Source organism: Pseudophryne corroboree, chromosome 12 (genome assembly GCF_028390025.1).
Source record: "Pseudophryne corroboree isolate aPseCor3 chromosome 12, aPseCor3.hap2, whole genome shotgun sequence".
NCBI lineage: Eukaryota > Metazoa > Chordata > Amphibia > Anura > Myobatrachidae > Pseudophryne > Pseudophryne corroboree.
This window is the reverse complement of record NC_086455.1, coordinates 34,557,566-34,571,087: the sequence shown is the minus strand read 5'-3', so window position 1 is coordinate 34,571,087 and position 13,522 is coordinate 34,557,566.

Genomic DNA, 13,522 nt, shown 5'->3' with positions numbered 1-13,522 from the left:
CAATAAAGTTTACAAACCTTGCAAACATTTGTTGATATTCAGAACATTTGATCTCTGTCTTCACACAATTTTATTTAAAGTTCAGTACATGATATATTTGAAACCTTAAGTTGCTGGCACTTATTAGGTGTTGCGATAACATTACTTTTGCATAAGAACTATAAGTTTTCTGTTTCCATGGTATCCAAGGACTGAGTTCATACTTTACTGTTGTTATGTCTAATTCAGAATTTTAAGTTCAAGTTTGTGTTTTGTGACAAAAATGGCAATTATTCATACACACAAATATGTACATTAATGCTTTTATCAAGGTTCAAGGGAGAATATTTTCTAAAATAGAGAGGATTTTTCTATAGAGAGGATTATTTCACTATTATTATTATTTTTTTCTAATCATTTATTTATATAGCACCAGCATATTCTGCTGAGCTTTACAGTTGGGCAATGTATGAGAGTGACTACAGTGAACAACATTTTGCTGCTTCTGATTTGAGTTACCAGGTGTGTCTGAGGGGATGATAGCCATAATACCAACAGCGACATCCCAATGCTCAGTTTCCTGACACCTAGTTGGTGAGTATACTATCACTACTTTCCAACCCCCCTAACCCTCATTTTTCATAGCCTGACCCTAATCCCCCACTATTCTAACCCTAAACCCCCCAATGGTGCATAACCCTAACCACCCATTCCCACAGACCCAGCCAACCCTTGTTTGGGATCTCGGCGGTCGGTATTCTGGCATCGAGATAGTGACCAATTTTGGGATCCCGGTACCAATATTCAGACTAGTATCAGAATTGTGGGGTCAGTATTTTGACTTTTGTGATCCCGATCGCTGGGATGCTGATCAGAGCCCATGTCTGAGTATCCCTGATTCTACATCCAAACACGAAACCAAAAATGATTAATATTCTTATCTGTTCATAGCTCTACTTTCAGTGGTACATCTTTTGCATCATCAAGGCGTTAATGATATGGAAAACCTAATTTATAAAGTTACATAAAGCAAGGTTAGTAAAACATTAAAATCTAGAAATGTGACAAATACACAGTGATGCACCTTTACTGTATTTTTTCGGAAAAAAAGATTGGCTGTAATTGTAAATAATGTGAGGGTGGTTCATTGGTTCTTGTTAGGGATGAGCATTTGCTTATTATGTGCACAATAGACACAATTACACATCCCCACAAAAAAAAGAAAGAAAATATGTACATAATTATAACCTTAGGTATGGAGTGGTGTAACCGGGGCGCCCTCTTTCTGTGGTACTTTATGTGGGGATCAAGGCAATGGTCCCCTTTAACCAATTAAATGGTGGACTTAACAAAATATGTTGGTGTAGATTTCAATGAAATATCACATAAAAATGTATATAATTTAATGCAATAAAAATTCATACACAAAACAATAAAAGCATACCATAAAGGTAAGCTAGGAGCCGCAGGTGTAAAAGGTGGCAGGGTGATTGGAAAATACACCCTGCTCAGGCTCCTAAGCTTACTGGTGGGTAATAAACCCCTGGATAGATGTAGGTCAATATTCAAAACAGCTCAGGTAACAATTCAATAAATGTTGGAAAGCATACCGGAAAGGTAGCTAAGGGGCCGGAGGTGTTGTGATAAGCAGGGGGTTCCAGACTTCACCCTGCTCTGGCTCCCAAGCTAACCACAAGGCAGATGTCCAAAAGATGAAAAGTTAGAGTTCCTTCTTGGATCCAGATAGCCAACGCGTTTCGAGATCTCCAATCTCTTCCTCAGGGCTTGATGATAATTTTAACCTTCTATGAAGCAGGTGGAAAAAATCTACTTGGCAAACCATGTGGGGTATCTCACACCCTACACTATTTCACCATAAGCATACTAATTTAGTATGACAGTAATTCCAATGTCATAACATTAATTCTTGTCCCTTAAGGTATAAAAATAAATCTACATAATAAAAATGAAATAAACTCTTTAAACTTTTAAAACATGAAAACAAAATAAAACTATTTTTTACAAACTAGACTTATATGTCTTCAAGTAACAACTTTTTTAAAAAAGATCTTTGAAAATCCTTTGAATCACAATTGTTAGCAAAAATTAAACTTATTAACAATTAAAATAAACTTAATCAACTCAGTCTTAAAGAGATCACTCTTGGCTGACACCAAGGAAGTTTTTATATAAACAATGAGTATGTTATAAGTTTATAGGTGCTTAATAGTTTTCATATACTATAGGTGTTTTGTTTTTCAGTCTTTCTTCCTTGGGCATGTAGAATATCACTGCATCTTTTTAGACCTTTTTGCTGATGATTCTTCTGGTGTCTCTCCAAAGTAATCTTTTATGCAAGTCCAGTGGAAGTCAGGGATTTTCTTTCTTTGTTCACAAGTGCTCTTCAACCTATAAAAGGTGGCGTTAGAGATGGCCACAAGCACTTTACACACGTGTTCTCACTGTTCTAAAACACGCCACACTAAACAGCCATCACTATGCAAACTGGCAATGTCGCAACTACAACTTGTGTGCATTATTTTTCAAAAGGTTACAGGAGTTTAAATCTTGCTGGTATATGTCACACCACACCTAGTTCACCGAAGGTTAAATCTTTCATATGTACAATGTACAGTTTCATTGTCACTCTAATGTTATTGAAAATATGAATTTGAGTTATGTTGTTCTACTTTGGAGTTACAAGTAAACAATGATATGAGCTGAAAGGGGTAGCGTCCTAGAGCAATTTAAAATGACAATATAAAAATAAAGTTGACCATTATTTAATTGCTACAAGCAGAAGTACTGTAGACAGTATTTTCCCTACATGCAACTGCAAAATTGTATTTCAATCTCTTGCACCACAATATGTTTTGCCCATCTTTGTACCCTGTATCTAGATTAAATTAGGCTCTTAAGATGGCAAAACACTGGCCGTTATATCAGCCTTTAAAATGAATGGCTGATATTTTATGGGCACGTTGGCAGGTGTGTATATCTGATATGTCTGTGAATGACGTTGTTCAAAGACACATCGCGATCGTTCTTCATCACAGCTGAAGGTCAATAGATCTGCAGATATATCAGCGCATCTGTTCTGTGTGCATGGTCTGCAGACCGCCTGTACTTGTAAATTGTCACCCAGTTGGGACAGCAGACACAACACATTTGGCCAACAATCAGTAAGTGTGTATGCACTCACCAATCGTCGGATACAGTAGGTCGGCAGATCAGTCGGACGGCTGAAGCGACGGCCTAGTGTGGGTACATTCTGAAACCTATAGTAACCCAAGGGAAAAGGGAAAATAGGCAGAAACATTAGCACTGATAAACTCACTGAGTATTATCGTGAGCTAGGGGATTCCACATGCAAGAATAATCATGACTAAACAGACTTTATAACAGTGAGTATGTGAAGGTGCAATCCAAGAGAGTTAAAATAGTTAGTATAGCAAGGGAAGAAAATAACCCTCTAACAGTATATTGAGGCACTCACCCTACTAGTTATGAATTAAGGTTATTAAATCATTCAGTTTATTATGAATATTTAAAAACATAGTACATCAGAAAATGATAATATGAACCGTCATGTTGTCCTTTTCTAATGTGATGTGTTTTTAAATATTCATAATAAAAGTTATGTTTTCATAACCTTAATTCATGACAAGTAGGGTGAGTGCCCCAATATTAGAGAGCGCTTTTTCTTCCCTTGCTATACTAAAAACTATGTACTAAAGGTGATATGATATACTGTATAATAAATTATGCAATGTTTACACTTCTTTAATTTTGTTTATCTGAGGAAGTGGTTTGTTTTAGAATTAATTCATAATTAAGGGAAATGGGTGTAAATGTTATTTGTTTTTTCACCAGTCTTGCACCAAGCATGCTTTGGGTCTATCTAGTGGCACAGTGTAAAAGTTATGTAAAAGAACAAGAACTTATAGTTGAGAAAAGACAAATTTACATGCTGTCACTTTGCAACATACTGCCTCTCTTTAGCTGGAACAGGAATAACTGGCTGCATCTGAGCAACTTCACAATGTTTCTGGAAAAAGCAAACTTTATAATGAACCACTTTGCAGCTAGGGGAGACATTCTAAGATGTCAATTTAAAGTTACATTGTTTAGACATGACAAAGAGATGTGAGGTTTTGAAGAGGTAATGAATGAGAAAGAGAATAGGTCGTTGAGTGTCAAAGCTTCTGGGTTTTCAGCAGGTGTATAGGATCAATCCTTTGAGATTCTCTAACTCACATGATCTCACCTATCTTGAAGCCAATGTCTCTACTGATTCATACTGATTCATCAAAAGGCAGGCATTTCTTATTGAACCTACTACCATTACTGCTAAACTTGTTCTTGAAACTTATGGAATTCCCTTTAATTTTCTTTAAAAAAAAAAAAAAAAAATCAATCTTTTCTGGAAAAGCCAAACTTTCAACATTTCCAAAAATGATTATTTTATAATTGTGCATTTTTTATATTTTGACATGTTTTGATATTTGAAATCAATATACTTCAATAGTCTAAGGGCATTCAAATATGACTATTTAATGTGGGAATCATGGAGGTAAAATGCAGCAATAATATGTTCCTTAACTTTCCAATGCAAGTTGTTAAAATCATAATTTTGTTAGAATTTCCTCTATGATGCATTGCAAAAAGTGGTCAAAACATAATATGGCACAGAATTAGTGGCTAAAAGACTTCTTATAGATACAACTTACAATGACACCACTGCCTAAAAATAAGTTAATATGTGTTCACTAATGTCTTTGGGCAAACAATTGGAAAAAACAATATTTGTAGAAATATATACATTTCTTACTGAATCTTTATTAAGTTTTAAAGAATCACCAATGAGCGCCAAAGAGAATCCGTTACAATAACTTCTTGTAAGACAGAATTTTAAGTATGAAAAAGAGAGACTATAGCACATTTTGCATTATTCTTTTCACAGTCACACATTCCTTTATTCTCACAATACATTAAAGGCATGGAATAAGTTATTTAGTAGGATAATAGCTTCAGTATTTTATTTATTGATGTGTCTTTTTGAGATACTTATTTTAGCCCCATGTTCATTTAAATGTAAACCAGACTTAACAAACAACACATATTTATTATTACACTTTTTTAATAATGAGTCAACAATGTTTTATTAGTGGTTCAAAAAAATAAAAAAGTTACAGTATTTAACAGGAATTTAACGTTTGTTCAATTCGATGTTTTGGGGTTCTGTTCTAACTTTTTAAAATAATTACTTGAAAAAAGAAAAGATGTATTTTTAAACAACTGTATTCCAATGTTTCTGCATGACTTTTGTGACTCAATGTTATGTCTGTGAAAACACTGATATTTACATTTAATTATTTTTATTTACATAAGCACTGTACTTATTGTCATATCTTACATCTCATCATTGGTTTATAAAAAAAATATTCAATGGACCATCATTATATTAAGGACAATTGAAAGCCTCATAATTCAATGATGCCTGGATTTCATATAGTGTGTAAATATAAGAGCAATGCAACCAATCACATAAAATAATTATTGTGTTATGGTGGTAACTGCACATTTAAAGAAGAGATGTGCGGCGGACACTTTTCGGGTTTTATGTTCTGGTTTTGGATCTGGATCTCTGTTCATGTTTTGGATCTGGATTGGTTTTGCGAAAACTATGCTTTCGGGTTTTGGTTTTGGATCTGTTTTTAAAAACAAAACAAAACATGAAAACAGCCAAAACCACAGAATTTGGAGGTATTTTTGATCCTACAGTATTATTAACCTCAATAACATTTATTTCCACTCATTTTCAGTCTATTCTGAACACCTCACAATATTGTTTTTAGGTCAAAAGGTTGCACCGAGGTCACTGGATGACTAAGCTAAGCGACACAAGTGGGCAGCACAAACATGTGGCCCATCTAGGAGTGGCACTGCAGTGGCAGAAAGGATGGCAGTTTTAAAAACTAAGCCCCAAAGAGCACATAATTCAAAGAAAAAAAAGGTGCAAGACAGAATTTTCTTTGGGCCCTCACCTTCTACTCACCCTTCCCTAATGTTGTATAAACAGGAAATCCACACTTTAACAAACCAATCATTTCAGCGACAGGGTCTTCAACATGACTGTTGCTGAAATTACTGGTTTGTTTGGGCCCCCACCAACGTAGAAGCAATTAACCCCCCCACTAAAAAAGAAGCAATTACACTCTCCTTGCAAAAACTGGCTCTACAGAGGCAAGATGTTGTCCTTGTCCTCATCCTCCAATTCCTCCCCCCTTTCAATGTGTACATCCTCATCCTCACAGAGTATTAATTCATCCCCACTGGAATCCACCATCACAGGTCCCTGTGTACTTTCTGGAGGCAATTGCTGGTAAAGGTCTTCCTGAAGGAATTTGTAATTCATTTTGATGAACATCATGTTCTCCACATTTTGTGGAAGTAACCTCCTACACCAATCGCTGACAAGGTTACCAGCTGCACTTAACACTCTTTCGGAGTACACACTGGAGGGGGGACAACTTTGGTAAAATAAAGACAGTTTGTTCAAGGGCCTCCAAATTGCCTCTTTTTCCTGCCAGTATACATATGGACTGTCTGACATTCCTACTAGGATGCTTTCACCGATATCCTCCAACATTCTTTCAATGGTGACCGCATCATATGCAGTGACAGTAGACATGTCAGTAATTGTTGGCAGCTCCTTCAGTCCGGATCAGATGTCAACACTTGCTCCTGACTGCCCTGCATCACTGCCATTGTGTGGGCTAGGAAATGTTATTCTTTTCCTTGCAGCCCCAGTTGTGGGAGAAAATGAAGGAGGAGCTGTTGACAGGTCACGTAACACTATAGTTGACATATAATTTACTCACTATAGTTGACATATAATTTACTCACCAGTAGGTCTTTGCACCTCTGCAGACTTGTTGCCGCCGGAAAGAGAGATAATGTACAACATAGGCTTTAAACCTAGGATCGAGCACAGTGGTCAAAATGTAGTGCTCTGAGTTCAACAGATTGATCACCCATGAATCCTGGCAAAGTGAATGAAGGGCTCCATCCACAAGTGCCACATACTTAGTGGAATCGCTCTATCTTAGCTCCTCCATCAATATCTCCAGCTGCTTCTGCAAAAGCCTGATGAGGGGAATGACCTGACTCAAGCTGGCAGTGTCTGAACTGACTTCACATGTGGCAAGTTCGAAGGGTTGGAGAACCTTGCACAACACGGAAATCATTCTCCACTGCCCTTGAGTCAGGTGCATTCCCCCTCCTTTGACTTTATCATAGGTGGATGTATAGGCTTGAATGGCCTTTTGCTGCCTCTCCATCCTCTGATGCATATAGAGTTTTGAATTCCACCTTGTTACCACCTCTTGCTTCAGGTTATAGCAGGGCAGGTTCAGGAGTGTTTGCTGGCGCTCCAGTCTTTGGCACACAGATGCTGAATGTCAAAAGTGGCCCGCAATGTTTCGGGACACCGACAGCATCTCCTGCATGCCCCTGTTGTTTTTCAAAATATTCTGCACCACCAAATTAATTGTATGTGCAAAACATGGGACGTGCTGGAATTTGCCCAGATATAATGCACGCACAATATTGGTGGCATTGTCAGATATGACAAATCCCCAGTATTGTTTAAGTGGGGTAAGCCATTATGTGATGATGTCCCTCAGTTTCCAAAAGACGTTGTCAGCAGAAACCAGTGATACACAGTGTAGCCTGCCTAGGAACGAGTTGGCATTTGTGAAATGCTAATATTGGTGCCGCTGCTGTTGTTGCTGCGGAAGGCAATACATACTCCCAGTGGGATGTCACAGTCATGTAGTCCTTAGTTTGCCCTGCTCCACTTGTCCACATGTCCATGTTTAAGTGGACAGTGGGTACAACCGCATTTTCCAGGACACTGAGGACACTTTTCTTAATGTACCTGTACAGTCTGGGAATCACTTGCCTAGTGAAGTGGAATCTAGACAGGATTTGGTACCGGGAAAACAGTACGTCCATCAACTGTCTAAATCCCACTGCACTAATAGCGGATACTGGATGCACGTCTAACACCAGCATAGTTGTTATGGCCTCAGTAATCCGCTTTGCAACAGGGTGACTGCTGTCATATTTCATCTTCCTTGCAAAGGACTGTTGGACAGACAATTGCTTAGTTAAAGTAGGACAAGTGGTCTTCCAATTTCCTTTCTGGAATGACGATTGACTCCCAGCAGCAAGAACAGTGGTGGCAGCAGCAGTTGGTGTACCACTGAAGGATTCTCCGGAGGAATCCTGGATAGGAGAGGACTTGTCAGTCGTGCCAGGAACATGGCCTGCAGGACTACTTACGTTCCAGACTGAGGAGGAAATTGACATTGAGGGACTTGGTGGTGTGGATTGCAGGAGCTTGGTTACAACAGGAAGAAGGGATTTAGGTGTCAGTGGACTGCTTATGCTATTACCCAAAGTTTCTGAACTTGACACTGACTTCTGACTTGACAATGACTTCTGATGAATGTGCTGCAGGGGTTGTATAAGGGAGGATATTCGTAGGTTGTTAACGTCCTTACCCCTACTTACTATGGATTGACAAAGGCAACACATGGCTTGACACCTGTTGTCTTGATTTGTAGAGAAATAATTCCACACCGAAGAAGTGGCTTTTTTGGTGTTTTACCCAGGCATGACAATGGGCTTTTTCATCCCATGGCCAACAACTGTCTTCACTGGTGCCTTATTCAAACAAACCACATTACCATCAGAATCCTCATTGTTAACTTACTCCTCACCACCAGCTACACCAATATCCTCCTCATCCTGGTGAACTTCTACAGTGACATCCTCAATCTCAATATCAGCAACTGGAGTAGCAGTGCTCCTCCCAGCACTTGCAGGCGGCATGCAAATAGTGGTAGGAGCCTCCTCTTTCCATACAGTCATGGGAAGGTCAGGCCTAGACATCTCAACCACGGACACACTTGGACTCTCCCTGGGGATTTGTGATATCTCTGAATGCACAGTGTTTTTTCCTGTGCTTTAACAAGCTTAATTTTTAAAAATTTTTGAGATGGAGGAGGGCTTCCATCCTCATGAGAAGCTGAACCGCCAGTCATGAACATAGGCCAAGGCCTTAGCCTTTCCTTGCCACTTCGTGTTGTGAATGGCATATTACCAATTTTATATATCTCATTAGAAACTTTCTTTTTTTTCTGATTATTAATTTTTGCTTCTTGGATTTTACATGCCCTCCATGACATTGGGCATCAGCCTTAGCAGACGACGTTGATGGAATTGCATCATCAATGTCATGACTGGTGACAGCATCAGCTTCAGCACTAATACTAGGAACTGGAAGTGGTTCCTGATCTTCCACTATTTTTTCCTCCAATTTTTTGTTCTCTGTTTCACAGAACACGTGCCCCTTTATTTTCACAGCACCCCTGTAATTTTATAGCATACAAGACAGAGCCAGTGTACTTTTATTTTAACAACAGCACCCCTGTATTTTTACAGCATACATGACAGGGCCAGTGTACTTTTATTTTAACAACAGCACCCTTGTATTTATTACAGCATACAGGACAGGGCCAGTCTAATATTATTATAACAACAGCCCCCCTCTATATTTACAGCATACAAGACAGGGCCAGTGTACTTTTATTATAACAACAGCACCCCTGTATTTTTACAGCATACAAGACAGAGCCAGTGTACTTTTATTTTAACAACAGCACCCCTGTATTTTGACAGCATGTAAGACAGGGCCAGTGTACATTTATTTTAACAACAGCATCCGTGTGTTTTTACAGCATAAAAAAACAGGGCCAGTGTACATTTATTTTAACAACAGCACCCCTGAATTTTTACAGCATACAAGACCGGACCAGTGTACATTTATTTTAATTTCACCCCTGACTTTTTACAGCATACAAGACAGGGCCAGTGTACATTTATTTTCACTGCACCCCTGATTTTTTGCAGCATAAAAGACAGGGCCAGTGTACATTTATTTTCACTGCACCCCTGAATTTTTACAGCAAACAAGAAAGGGCCAGCATCATTGTATTTGCACAGCATGCAAGAGTACAGTGCCCCTGTACAGCACATTGACAGCCAGACATCAACACCCATGTACAGCTGCAACACCCCTAACAGCACATGAAACACCAGTGACAGCCAGCACAACACTCCTAACATTACAGGGACACCACAGTGACAGGGCAGCACCTTTAGAGAGTAGAGAGCACACACTGATCCAACCTGACACCACCACCCATAGAGAGAAAGATAGAGGTCTGTCTCCCTCACTCTTCAAGTCTGGAGTGAAAATGGCGGTGATGCTCGGCTCTTTATATGGAATCCAAAACCTGTGAGAATCCGACAGCGGGATGATGATGTTTTGCCTCGTTCTGGGATCCGATATAGGCTCGGATCCAGGCTCGGATCATGAAGTTCGGGGGTGTTTGGTTCTCTGAGAACTGATCCTGCTCATTTCTAATTTAAAGTAGTGTAGAATAGTCTTATCAGGGCCGGCTCCAGGCATGTTCCAACAGAGAGGCCGTTCGGGGTCGCTACCCTTAATGGGCACCACACACTGGCATTACCATTTTGGAGCCTAGAGCATGGTCCTCTAGCCTGTAACAGCATACGTCCATCCGCCCCGACCTGCCTCTGATTACCAGCAGTGGCTGCCTGTGTGTTATGATGAACGAGGAGGAGTGCTGCGGGCTGGACTATGCTAAACTGCTCTGTGCTCACTGTGCATGCTGTGCGGTGCCGGCGTCTGACATCAGATGCCTGCGCCACATAGCGTGCACTTAGTAATTCAGCTTTAGTCTGCCTGCAGCCCACAGCACTTCCCCTCCCTTGGTGCCATGTGGCGCATATCTGGCATTGTGGGGGCATGTTTTATCTGGCACTGGGAGCATATCTGGCACTGTAAAGGCATATGTATCTGGCACTGGGGGCATATCTGGCACTGTGGGGGCATGTGTTTCTGGCAATGGGGGCATATCTGGCACTCTGAGGACATGTGTATCTGGCACTGGGGGCATATCTGGCACTCCGAGGACATGTGTATCTGGCACTGGGAGCATACCTTGCACTGGGGGCATATCTGGCACTCTGAGGACATGTGTATCTGGCACTGGGGGCAAATCTGGCACTCTGAGGACATGTGTATCAGGCACAGGGAGCACACCTGGCACTGGGGGCATATCTGCCACTGTGGGGACATATGTATCTGGCACTGGGGGCATATTTGGCACTATGTGCGGACATGTGTATCTAGCACTGGGGGCATATCTGGCACTGTGTGGGGACATGTGTATCTGACATTGGGGGCATATCAGGCACTGTGGGGGCATGTGTATCTGGCACTGGGGGCATATCTGGCACTGTGAGGGCATGTGTATTTGGCACTGGGGCATATCTGGCACTGTGGAGACATATGTATCTACAGTAGCACTGGGGCAATATCTAGCACTCTGAGGACATGTGTATCTTGCACTGGGGGCATATCTGGCACTGTGAGGGCATGTGTATTTGGCACTGGGGGCATATCTGGCACTGTGGAGACATGTGTATCTACAGTAGCACTGGGGCAATATCTAGCACTCTGAGGACATGTGTATCTGGCACTGGGGCATATCTGGCACTGTGGAGGCATTTGTATCTGGCACTGGGGGCATATCTGGCACTGTGTGGGGACATGTGTATCTGGCATTGGGGGCATATCTGGCACTGTGTTGGGACATATGTATCTGGCACTGGGGGCATATCTGGCACAGTGGGGCATGTGTATTGGGCACTGGGGGCATATCTGGCACTGTGGAGGCATGTGTATCTGGCACTGAGGGCATATCTGGCACTGTGTGGAGGCATGTATATCTGGCATTGGGGGCATATCTGGCACTGTTGGGACATGTGTATCTGGCACTGGGGGAATATCTGGTACTGTTTGGGGACATGTGTATATGGCACTGGGGGCATATCTGCCACTGTGGGGGCATGTGTATCTGGCACTGGGGGCATATCTGGAACTCTGAGGACATGTGAATCTGGCACTGGGGGCATATCTGGCACTGTGGGGGCATGTGTAGCTGGCACTGGGGGCATATCTGGAACTGTGTGGGGACATATGTTTCTGGCACTGGGGGCATATCTGGCACTGTGTGGGGACATGTGTATCTGACACTGGGGGCATATATGTATCTGGCACTGTGGGGACATGTGTACCTTGGACTGGGGGTATATATGTATCTGGCACTGTGGGGGCATGTGTATCTGGCACTGGGGGCATATATGTATCTGGCACTGTAGGGGCATATATGTATCTGGCACTGTGGGGGCATATATGTATCTGGCACTGTGGGGGCATATATGTATCTGGCACTGTGGCATATATGTATCTGGCACTGTGGGGACATATATGTATCTGGCAATGTGTGGGGTCATGTGTATCTGGCATTTGGGGGATATTTGGCACAGTGTGGGGACATAAGTGTCTGGCACTAGGGGCATATCTGGCACTGTGTGGGGACATGTGTATCTGGCACTGGGGGCATATATGTATCTAGCACTGTTGCGACATGTGTATCTGGCACGGGGGGCATATATGTTTATGACACTGTGGGGACATGTGTATCTGGCACTGTGGGCATATATGTATCTGGCACTGTAGGGGCATATATGTATCTGGCACTTGGGGTGGCATATATGTATTTGGCACTGTGGGGCATATATGTATCTGGCACTGTGGGGACATGTGTATCTGACACTGCTGGGGAGGATATAATATGTATCTAGCACTGCTGTGGGGCATATCATGTGTAGCTGGCACTACTGGGGGCATATCATGTGTAGCTAGCACTGCTGGGGGGCATGTCATGTCTATATGGAACTGCTGGGGGTTATATCATGTGTATTTGGCACTGCTGGGGGGCATATCATGTGTATCTGGCACTGCTGGGGGGCATATCATGTGTAGCTGGCACTGCTGGGAGGCATATCATGTCTTCTGCCACTGCACTACTGTAGACATTATGTGTATCTGGCACTATACTGGAGACATTATGTGTATCTGGCACTATACTGGAGACATTATGTGTATCTGGCACTGCTGGGGGGGCATATCATGTCTATCTGGCACTGCACTACTGGGGTCATTATGTGTATCTGGCACTATATTGGAGACATGTGTATCTGACACTATAGTGGAGACATTATGTGTAAGGCTGCTAATTGTGTGCATAGAGGGGGTGTGAAAATATATTTATTTATAGTTTGATAATATGAAGTTGCGAGGCCATGCGCACTTTTCCAGGAGCGCACACGCCTTCATCACGTGCATGGGGGGGCCTTTGAAATTTTCTCGTTCAGGGTGCTAGAAGGCCTGTCCCTGATTCTTATAGATTGTTGTGTCATCATAACTCAATGAATGCAGGGACAATTTGGAAATGTAAAGTGTCCCTGGAAAAAAACAATTGTAGATTGAACTAAAATATTTGTACATGGGGCCACTATAAAGTAGGAGGGGTAGGTA